The following is a 12,259-nucleotide window of genomic DNA, read 5'->3' on the forward strand; positions in this document are numbered from 1 at the left end:
GCATCAACAAATTTATTTTTTTCAAAGTTGAGCCTCATGCGTTCTGTAGGGTAATATTCTCCATTTAGCATAATACGTATATCTGATACATTTATATTCCCAAAATATTGCGGATCTTTTTTGATAGTATTTCTGATCCCCGTTTGAAATGCAATAATTACAAATCGAGGTGTTTCTACACTTGTACTTGTTTTTACACCCCAAATTTCTTTTGTAGCACCAACAGTCAGCTGAGGCAATTCATGATAATCCCATTTTCTGAACGATATAAACATTGGCTCATCTGTTTTTATTGATTTTAACAAATTTAATTTCAGGACATCATTAGGTGTAATAATGTCCACTTTTAGTGAGATATTTTCAATGTTTAATTCCCCTGCTATCGTAGGATCTTTTACATTAGTTGTATGCATACAATCATCATCGTTCTTGTTCCTTACAAGACGTATAGTTTGTTTTCCAAAAGATGTTACTTGATGATCATTGAAAACACCAAACAGATGTTTTAGAGGAACACGTAGAATGAATGATCCATCAGTATTTACTATAGGATTTTGTGGAAAATTCCATCCTGCAATATCCAGGTGCTTTGAATCGTTGGGGTTATAACAGAGATAACCTCTGATTGTACTCACAATACCAGGATCACGCACGGTCTCAATTTCTTTACCATTTAATTCGTATGTGACAGAATCAAATAGAAATGCACCAACATTATTTACAAGAGATACACTTCCTTCTCCACTTTTTTTCTTGACACTACCTTCAATAATCAAGGCGGCATCGTACATTAAGGTCCATATGTCCGATTGATTTATTGAAATTTCAATGATGTCATTATTATTAAAAGTTTTCACATAAGGATAATATGTTCGAGTCTCAATCTTCTTAATGTTTTCATCAAATTGCGGTTTTCGATGAAAGTCGAACGTTTGGCTTAATGACATTATAACCTAACGATTTAAGAAACAATATATTCGCTGGAGTTAAACCCTTTGTCTTCGATGGTTGTCTTTTACAGACTGACTGCTGAACAACTGACATCGAACTTTTATAAGGACTTCGACTTGGATTGATAAACACCAAACCCATTATGACAGTTTCTTTAGTTCTAAACGCACAATTACTTCTTCTTTACGAAAATTGACAGGTTTGAAATCTTGGTTAAGTATGCTTAGTGTTATGTTTGGAATTTCTCGCTTATTAATTATGGGTAGATATACAAGATTCCTTGGTACTTCGTCTATTGCAAATCCTGGATTGACTTGCACAGCAAATTCGTAAATGGTATGAGAAAGCCTATGATTATGAAAAGCTCCTGTCGTTATATTACAATTAATTTGAATAGTTCTGACTTTTACTATGTCGACAGGTAGATCTGATTCGTGATGTTGATGTGGTGGTAGTGTACGTTTAGAAAACCCTAATATTCTACCAATACTATCCTCCTGTGTAAAATCGATTGCGTAATGTTCGCTTTTAATTTCACACTTAAGCGTATTGTGATTGGGTTTTAGTGAAAAATATTGGTTGTAGTCTTCTTTCTTCACAGAGTTTGGAATTATTTTTTGGATCAAGTATGATTCAATGTCGGAAATTTCATAAGATCCTGTTGGTATTGTTATTACTTTTGAATCTTTCTCCTCAGAGTAATAGAATTTATTTTCGCCCGGTTCAATATTTGGAATACTATTGTATGAATGAAACCCAATTAACGCTAAACCGTAATCGCAATCTGAATCAAGTTCTATAGGATTTGGGAAATCGATGGATAGCACGTGATTGTTACTTTTTAAAGAGAAGATGGTTGACATTATTCACATACAACATCTAAGATGTAACTGATTTATTTTATATATCTTACATATTTTTATACAAAAATTTCAAACATAAATGACCACAATTTACTTGATTGTAGTTTTGATATCGATCATTGTTGTAAAAAATTTCAACACTATTACCCAAATAACGTACAAGTTCTTGAGGCGGCTTTAGTGCCCCAAAACTATCAAAATAGGTAACATTGTTGTTCTTTTTTATGTAGGCCACCCAATGAGTTCCTGGATTTTTCTTGGTATCCAAATTGACTATTGCGCATTCATTTTTATTTGGTTTATTTAGTAATGTGTCACGCATAAAAACTCCTCTGAAATATGGTATTTTTAACATTTTTGCGAATTTTCTTATATCGATGTCGTAGAGGGCTCTGTTGGGTAGCTCTATAGGTAGTTTTTTGAGACCTGCTGTTTTTTCAAAAACAATCCGTATCCACCTCTATCATTCTTCTTCAAATAAAGACCAGATCCTTTTTTACCAATTTCTTCCATTGCTTTATTATGCCGACCTTGTTCATCTAATTTCTTTTTCGCATTCTTTGCATCAATCACTGTTTTTGCCACAGCACTAGCTCCCCCTATTAGTGAACCAAGACTTCCCAGTCCTGCCAATATAGGTAGAAGAGGTAAAATTCCTCCTTGCTTCGGTTCAAACGGTATTATTCTAGGAACACGTATGTTCTTACGACCTCCCGCTTTTCTCACAGCTATACGACCTGTTTGGAGTGCCATCACTGCAGCTCTTCTCAATGCTGTTTTATTAGATAAATCTACATTTTCATTCCTTAGATCCTTTCTTATGTGGTCTACAATACCACGATTAAATGAAATAGTAGGATGATGACTGTAGTCGTATTTATTCAAAAAGATTCAAAAACGTGTTGTCATTTTGCTTGTTTATTTTCGAATCCTCATTTTCCTTAGTTTCAATACAAGGCATAGGTTGATTATAATATTTACATGAAATTGAACATATTCCCCCCCTTGAAGGGCTATGCGCTTCAAAATTAATACATAATGAAATATAAGAATTTTAACAATAAATACACTAGATATCACTTGGGATTACACAGATACGAGATACTGGTCGCATCACCTCTCCTGTTGACAGTCTTATGGTCACCACACGAATACAACCATCATGTCCTGGGTGTACTTTCGTAATACGACCTAATTTCCAACACTGAGGCATAGCAGTATCACGAAGAACTACAAGTGATCCTTCTTGCAGTAAAATTGCATGGTTCTGCTTCCATTTGCTGCGAGTTTGAAGTTCGGATATATATTCTTTTTGCCATCTATTCCAAAAATGCTGAACTAATTGTTGCATTCGTTGATACGTATTAAGTCTCTTCTCGTTTAGATCAGTTAGTAGATCAGGGTCGGGAATTGAATGTAAGGATTTCCCAATAAGAAAATGACCAGGTGTTAACGCTTCTAAGTCTAATGGACTATCGGACAAAGGCGAAAGTGGTCTTGAGTTTAAAATTGCCTCAATTTGAATTAAAACTGTGTAGAATTGCTCAAAAGTAAGGCAAGCATTGCTAAGAATTCTTTTTAAATGAAATTTTACTGATTTAACTCCCGCTTCCCAAAGTCCACCAAAGTGAGGAGCTCGTGGGGGAATAAATTCCCATTGAATATTATTATTATTTAATTCTTTTTGTATAACGGTTTGCGTTGACTTGTTTTTGAGTAAATTAAATAGTTCTTTTAAATTAGCAGCAGCACCTTGAAAATTAGTACCGTTATCAGAATGAATCTTGTACGGTTTTCCTCGTCTTCCAATAAATCTGCGTAAACAAGCAATAAAACATTCAGATGTTAAATTGCTAACAATCTCAACATGCATAGCTTTAGTAGCAAAACAAATAAAAACAGCAATGTAACATTTGACAATCTTTGCGTTTCGAAGTTGCCGGTCTTTTATATTAAATGGGCCTGCATAATCAACGCCACATTCAAAAAATGGACTTGTATACATTGTTCGACCTTTTGGTAAATCTCCCATAATTGGAAGTATGGGCAAATTCCTATTTTTTACACAAGTCACGCAATTATGAACTATACGTTTGCAAAGACTTTTTCCGTTCACTGGCCAAAATTCATCTCTTACTAGTGAGAGCAAATTTTGTGGACCTGAATGCAATGAAGATTTATGGAAATGATTAATAATGATAAAAGTCAGTTTATGTTTAGGATGAAGTATGATTGGGTGTTTTTTGTTAAATGGGTAATTTGAATGATGAAGTCTTCCTCCTACTCTAAGAATCCCGGATTCATCTAGAAAAGGATTCAAATTAAGAATTTTACTAGTTGACTTCAATGTTTTTCCTTTTTTTAAATTTGTTATTTCTGATGGAAATGATTCTGTTTGTGATAATTTTAAAAGACATGTGAGTGCCTCTTGTAACTCAGAAGTGGTAAGATTTCCAAATTGTCTGTTTCTCAAATTTTTGCTCGCATTTGATTTAAATCGTAGCAAATACGCTGTAATGCGTTTTAATTTGTTAAATGAAGAATACAAATTGAAGTATTCATGTGATTCAATTTTGTCTTTTTTAGTAACATCAGTGTTAAGATGTAAATAGGCCTTTTTTGTTTCTGGCAAAGTTTCATTTTTTACAGGAAACAATAAATTAGGCCAATGTTTCATGTTTTGTTTTAAGAACGAAGGACCATTAAACCATAAAGTGCAATTTAATAAGTTGTCTGGAGTACAACCGCGACTTATGAGGTCGGCTGGGTTGTTTATGGATTCGACATGTTTGCAGTTTGATGGTGAAGAAATATCTTGAATAGATGCCACTCTGTGGCCACTTAGCCAATTAGCCACGACATGATTAGACCTTAAACAATTTTCGCAAAGTTTAGGTAGTTTTTTTACAAAATTCAGTTTGTCTTCAAAAGTGAGCTTAATAAATTTAAAACATTTGTTTAATGTATGATTATTATTGTTGCAAAACTCACATTTTAAGGGACTTGAATTAAATGCTGTGTTACTCATCGTTTTTCTAAAGAATGGTTTTACTAATCTCTGATTTGGTGCAGCATAATTAATTTTGGAATCAGTTTTATTAGGAGTTGAAGTTTTATCAATTTTTTCCAAAAGTGTGCACTGATGTGTTAAAAATTCATCTAAATCATCAAGTGTTGGTAATTGATCTGAAATATGAATTTTACTAAAAGCACGTTTGGTGTTTTCTTCAAATTTTTCAAAAATTATATGATTAATGATTACTCCCCATGTTTCTATTGGAACTCCCAATTTTTTTAGAGCACGCATGTTTTTATTTAAACTGTCTTGAATGTGCCTTAATTGAGTATATGACTCTGTTTTCATTGGCGTAATATTTAAAATCGCGCTTATGTGGCTGTGTGACAACAAACTAATGTTTTGAAACCGTTTTGTTAAAGAATTCCAAATCTTTTCATAGTTGTCAGAAGTCATACTGACATTTTGAACAAGAGAAGCAGCGTTTCCTGTTAAAGATATTTTTAAGTATTGAATTTTTTCGAAATTGGTTAGACTTCTGTTGTTGTGTACCATTTCGGTAAAAGAATCCTGAAATTCAAGCCAACTGCAGTAATCACCGTTAAAACTTTGCAGTTTGAGCACTGGCAAATTAACTTTGACATGATTTTTATGTTCACTGTTTGTTGCAGATTTACCTTCATTTTGGCTAGTAAGTAGTGATTCCGCTGCTGTTAAAATTTCAAAATATGAATCAGAAAACGATTTAATTTGCTCATCTGTCAACGACTGATCTAACGATTCCAAAATTGAACAGTTATTATGGAATTCAGTTAGCAATGGTTTTAACTGAGTAACTCTTACTTGGAGCTCTGTTCTGTTTTTTAAATTAAGAGTTTCTTTATCTAAAGATTCAATAAAATCAAAACAATCTCGCATTTGCCTATTTAATGAGTTTACTTTTGCCAAAGCTAATTTATGTTCCGATCTTTTGGGAGCCATTTCCTTATTGGTTAAACAAAACTAGGAACAGGCAATATGGACCAGGAATGGGTAGGAATAAAGGATAGGGCTGACCTTGTCTAAACTTGTGACTTATCTTCGATAGCTTTCTGTATTCGTCTGTCTCTGGTCTGGTTTGATGATGGAGCTGGATACCTTGCAGGAAGTTCACTGCCAAACGTCTCGATGTGGATTCCGCTTTCAGATTTTGGGACACAATGCACAGACGATGACTAAACGTATTTGGTATCGCTATCCGGCTTCGAATTGACCAATTTGTAGTCGTATTTATTCAAAAAGATTCAAAAACGTGTTGTCATTTTGCTTGTTTATTTTCGAATCCTCATTTTCCTTAGTTTCAATACAAGGCATAGGTTGATTATAATATTTACATGAAATTGAACAATGACGATGAGTCTTTTTTCGAAAACCCATTCCAAGCTTTCTTTTCGTTTTCATGGCTGTTGTTACAAGCCAAGCTGCTGCTTTCTCTCCTAAACCGGCGTCTTTCGATTTAACCCTCTCCCAAGCCCGATTTTCTAAAATCCAATCTGCTCTGTGTCGCTCGTCTAAAGATTGATTTTTGGAATAGCTAATGTCGTGTTCTTTGCATGCAGCATCCAACTTATTTATACCAGAATCACCTTTCCGTAATCTTTTCTCCAATTTTGTGCCAGGACCACAGTAGCTTTTTTATTGAAAAATAAATAAAATCTTATAGAATATGTAAAGACTTACTTGTAGCCGGGTATGTGTAGTTCTAGAGGTAGTTTATTAATTAGAGAATTTACTACACCACGTCCACCTTTACGTTCGGGGACTAACATAACAATGAATACTTCGTATAAGTCTAGTGATATTTATAGAAGAGGGAGGGAATAAAGGCACATCATTTTAATTACAAGTTTTATTTATGTACTTTTGAACAAGATTGGGTGGTAAAAATATTTCCAGGTCCTTAATAAATCCATGTAGTCCTTGGTCGAACAAAGATTGACACAACCTCGCCACATCTGTTTGCTTATCGATGAATTGTTGACAAATTTCCATACCATTGCGATATTGCTTCTTCCATGATTTAATTAATGCATCCTCATCTGTGAAGTCCACATCGTACACCTCAGCATATAGGAGATCATAGTAAGCATCACGAAATTCGGAATGGATACGTTTGATGGCGGAATTAAGATCTGTTGCCTTCACCCATTTGTCTTGACTGTACATTTGCCACATCCTACTACTCCAACTTGAAATGTAGGAATGAATGTTAATTTTCAATGTTGTAGGCTTTCATTTGTTTCCATTAAAAGTGATTTGTAGTGACCGTGTGGTAAAGTATCAGTGGAATCATTTAATAAAAATCTTTTATCATCAAAGTTGCTTAAACCAATTTTGTGCTGTTCGATACTGTAAACTTTGTGCGCAAATGATCGTATTGTACGTTGAGTCACCTCTTTAACCATGTTATTTTTTAAACAGTCTAGGTAGTCTTGAAAAGTGATTTTATTTTTGACAACACTAAATTTAACACCTTTTGATTTTTTGATACATTTTCCCCCTTTAATTTTGTACGCGTACATTTTAGATCTAAGTCCAATAAAATGACTCATCACATTGCTATTTAGCTCATCTTTCATCACCCCAGGGACCTTTTTGTTTACAAGAGGTATTGACCATTGATTGTTTAAAGGGTAATCACTTGTATCGAACATTTTAATATTTGCCTTAATTAAATCATGATAGATATCATCACATTGAAGTTCGTAGATAAGGCTGTCTGTGTCAGTATATAAAAGTTTGCAATTATTTTCATTAAACTTCTTTAACATGAATTCATAATGAAAATCATAGACACATACTTTGGAAATATCTAAAATAGACATACCAATGTACAATGGTTTATTGAATATAAGTTCAGTTTTTGCAAGCTCAATCGCGATAAGATTTTCATTAAAAATTGTACGATTTTGAAATCTGGGGCTGGATATTAAATTTTTTGCTCCGTATCTCCCTTCCCATTGCGATACCAATTTTACAATTCGATGTTTTCGGATATTTTCCATGGTTTTTCCAAACACTGCATTATTTGCCAATTTATAATTATTTTTTTCAAAAGTACTTTTGGCTTGTGCACGTAAATTTGTGTTTAGTTCGATATACGGTTTTAGCCATGGAGCTTGCTTGAAACCTAAAATTTTATGAATCTTTTTAACCACTAAACCATTATGTATCGCTTGTTTTAAATTCTGATAATGAAGAATGTAATTAGTTTTTTTATGTAGGGTGGTCATTAATTTAGAGATTTTTGAATTTGCTGGTTTTCGGTGTTCAGCACAAAAAGGTAAGTCTTTGTGCCGATCATGTATATGTTGCGGGTAGTCAAGATCGACTTCTAAAATGTAACCTGTGTTGGACTCGTTGGAAATATTTGTAACATCAAAATCAGTAACATCATCTAACCATTTAAATTCTCTATAGGGTAAATATTGCTGCATGGCCCACCCGTAAAGATTGTTGACATCCAAATACATTAGATATTTATTTGGTTTAGATGGATCATAATCGTCACCTAAATATTTATTATTTGCTTCCGAATATCGATTGCAGCATTGATTTATGCCACCGCGAATACCTCTTTCCACAAATAATAACATATCAATATCTTTAAGAATTTCGAGTTTACATCCAGTGTATTTCAGCATACAATCCCATGTATAACCGGGTAAAGTGTAGTACCATGCGGGGTCCAAACCATACGTTTTATGCATTACTCGACGGAAATTTTCGAAAACATCGGCCAATAGTAAAATGTCAATTTTCATATACAAATCCAAGTATTCGCCCAAATTGTTAATTTTAAATTGGGTCCAAACGTTTTGACCGTGTTGATAATTTTCTTCGGAAATGTGCGAATCATTTAGTTTACTATAAAATTTTTCGATCGGTGGTAAACATGTCTCTGTTAATTTTTCAATTGAGTCGAGATAGTCGTATGGAAATACACCTTTACGTGTGAGTAATTTGAAGGAATCCTCATCTAAGTCTTTAAATTCGCGTTTTAAATGTTGTAATTCATCTGCTTCTAAAGTCGATACTAATTCATCCAAGGATGCATTCATAAATCTGAGAGAATCAATGAACCTAAATTTTATATCAGTATTTTCATCTTTCAGCGTGAATGCAATGTACTTTTCTAGATTGATTGGCAAAAGTGTGATTTTTCCTAATTTTGAAATATCTTCAATGAGGAAATGACTATCATATCCCGATAAATTGTGGAAAACAATGGGAACCATAAATCGCTTTTTATAATTTAAATTACATATTGAATGAGCAAATCCTCTAAATATCGATGTAAAATGATCATGGTCTCTTACAATGTTTTTTTGTTGTCTATCTTCTTCGGTAAAACATTTCCCACATATATGACATAAAACAGCTGATTTAAAGCTTGGACTTGAACCCATAGGTTTAGCTTCGATTATTTTTTCTGAGACATTTCTTGCAATTTGTTTAAGCTTATTTGTAAACCACACAGCAACATTCTCACCACGATAAAAATCATAAAAGGACAGACTATCATCATAGTTACATTTTAGAAATAGTCCAACACTGCACGCTTTATGTTGTTGATACTTGAAGGTTTTGGATGTATTTTCACAAGTTTTTTCGATAGGTTGAAGCACAGACTCGAAATCGCAGTATAAAATAAATGGTAATGTCTGTTGATTGATATAATTTTGAAATTCTACATAATCATATTTTGGAAATGAAATTTTACTAAAATTTAATTTTTCACATTGCTCCGAATGCTCTTTAAAAGTATCCTCCTTCTTGAAATAATTAAGGCAACGATCACATAAATAGACTTTATGATTATTTTTGTTTAATTGATTTGAAACAAGTCGAGACAAGTTTTTAATCCAACAATAATGATACTTTATTTCGGTGTTATCCACATCGGCATTATCTGGAGCCTCATAATCATTTAATTTTGGAAAATAAACGTTTTGGACTTGGAGCAAATTTACATGTTTTTCTAATTTTTTTTCTGTCAGTCTTACTGGAGCTACAGTATAATACGATGCTTTTGATTTAGTTTGATTTAATTCCAAAACGTACACGTTAATTGAAACATTATTTAATTTTTCAAATTTAGAAATTTGATTAATACTGACAGGAAATTCGATTCCCTTCATATTTAATTTTGATGACCAATGCGGATACGAATTAATCTTATCAGCATTAATGTTTGTGGGGAATAAGGCTGAGATGACGCTCCAAGAAAAGCACTCGTTATCATTATAATTTTTGACATTAACACAAGCGTGTTTATTAGCAATTTGTTGTGGAAGTCTGATGAAAGATGAACCATTCCCAATTTCACATTTATTTATATTGATTTCCAACGAAATAATTTTATGTAATGCCCAACCCGAATCACGAAGTTGAAAGTTTTCCAGTTTACTTAAAATTTTATCACTTATGTAATTTTGAAACCAATCTTTAATATTTCGCCCTTGATCCAACAGTCCATTCCTGGTGTTAAACGATTTTTCTTCAATAATTTCACTACCATCGTTTGGATTGTTTTTAATAAATTCACCATGAAAACATGCGTTAATTTTAAGCAAAGTAAATTTTTTAAGCAATTTTTTAATGCGAGAATTAAAAACCGAAAATGCATCATTTAAGAACTGAACAATATCAATGTGACTTAAATTAAAAATTATTCCAGTTTGAACGCGTGACTTAAAAGCAGTTTTCAATTCTTCCCACTGAACCCTCTTTTGATGATTTATCTTCAATCCTCGACCACTGATACCATTATTTGCACACAAACGTTTAAGTATGACGTGAAAATGTTTTAATTTAATTAAATTGGAATTAAGCTTGAGTCGAGCACCAACACTCAATTTCAAGCTTTTAATAGATTTCGAATAAAATTTAAAATAACTTTTAATTTGGTGGACCAAATATAAAGCACTTTGATGATCAAATTTTGTTGTCAAATTATCCAAATGCGTTTTAGTAGCCTGAACGATGTCGTTACTTACCACGATCACTGGATCATCAGCTTTGGAAGTCATGATAGGCCTAAGATAAAGTACAAATTCAGTACCAGATTTAGAAGCAAAAATTTATTCTTACCTTTTATTATCACTCTCACTACAACAAAATTATTTGTCTTATCGACTTAAGTTGATCACTCGTATAAACGGCGGAAAATGTTGAGCTGATTACTGTTCTATTAGCACCTTGACAGCAGCACTATCAATGGTCTGAGCTGATCACTTTGTTCATTATATAGACAGCGAAAAACGTCCGGTCTTATCAATGTTTGCGGTTTTTCCGAGAAACGCGGAAATCAAACCAAATGACCACACCCAAATAACGAACTATTTTACATGTTTTTTCCGAGAAATTATAATATTTTTTCCGAGAAATTCCAAATTTTTTTTTCCGAGGACCGCACTCAAATTTTTTTGAAATTTTTGCTCACTCTAGCGCCCTCTATGATAGTCACCCAAACCGTCACCGCCATCTTGATCTGACACAACTGTCAAATTCAAAATTTCCGCCATTCCATAATGACATCTGTCAAAATTCTCGCCGCCAGCTGTCAAATTTCCACCGCCATCTGTCAAATTTTTAAATTTCCCGCCGTTTAGCCGCGCACGCGCAAATTGAACTGTTTATCGGCTCGCGGCGCCTCCAACCGGCTACACATTTCAATTTCCCGCCACCAGCTGTCAAATTCCCACCGCCATCTGTCAAATTTTTAAATCACCCGCCACCTGATTGGCAGATGACCAGCAATACGCCGGAAGAGTCGCCGACACCATCTGTGCGCCTGATTGGTAGATGACCAGCAATACATCACCGGACGGGCGCTCGAGATTACGACTTCCGCTGCAGAACCGGCTTTGTATCACTACTCATTTAGATTTCTGTGTGTTCGTGCTGTATTAATCGTTCCTAGTTTTTTTGTAATTTTTTTCTTTGTACGTAACAAACTTTAAACGCGTTAACCTTACCGAGTGGTAAAGAGTGCAGTGGGTGTCCCCATCCCTTAGTCGGAGTTACCGGGTGCCCAGCGCCAAGGTAAGATTTTGATTACAAATTGCGCGGGCTTGAGGTGTGGGTTCGCGGTTAGGAAATAACGAAACTACTACATCGGTCGAGAGAAGTCGGGGAACCACGCTAAAATTCGAATATATACAGGATCGTGGATTTGACGAAATCCCCAACGTAATTAACGATTTAACGAATTTTACACTAAACAAAAAATATCGAAAAACCGAAAATTTGAAAAACCATAAAACCACCAGCAAAAGAATTTCGTTATCGTTCTTGAACGGGTTTAGCTAACGCAAACGTTGTTTGGAATAGGGGATACGGGGGGGACCTGAAAGTGCAGTTCTGAGATGAAAAAAAACTTATTTAT

Source organism: Gnatocerus cornutus, unplaced genomic scaffold, assembly GCF_029298725.1.
Source record: "Gnatocerus cornutus isolate USDA-ARS CGAHR unplaced genomic scaffold, icGnaCorn1.1 Chromosome13, whole genome shotgun sequence".
Lineage (NCBI taxonomy): Eukaryota > Metazoa > Arthropoda > Insecta > Coleoptera > Tenebrionidae > Gnatocerus > Gnatocerus cornutus.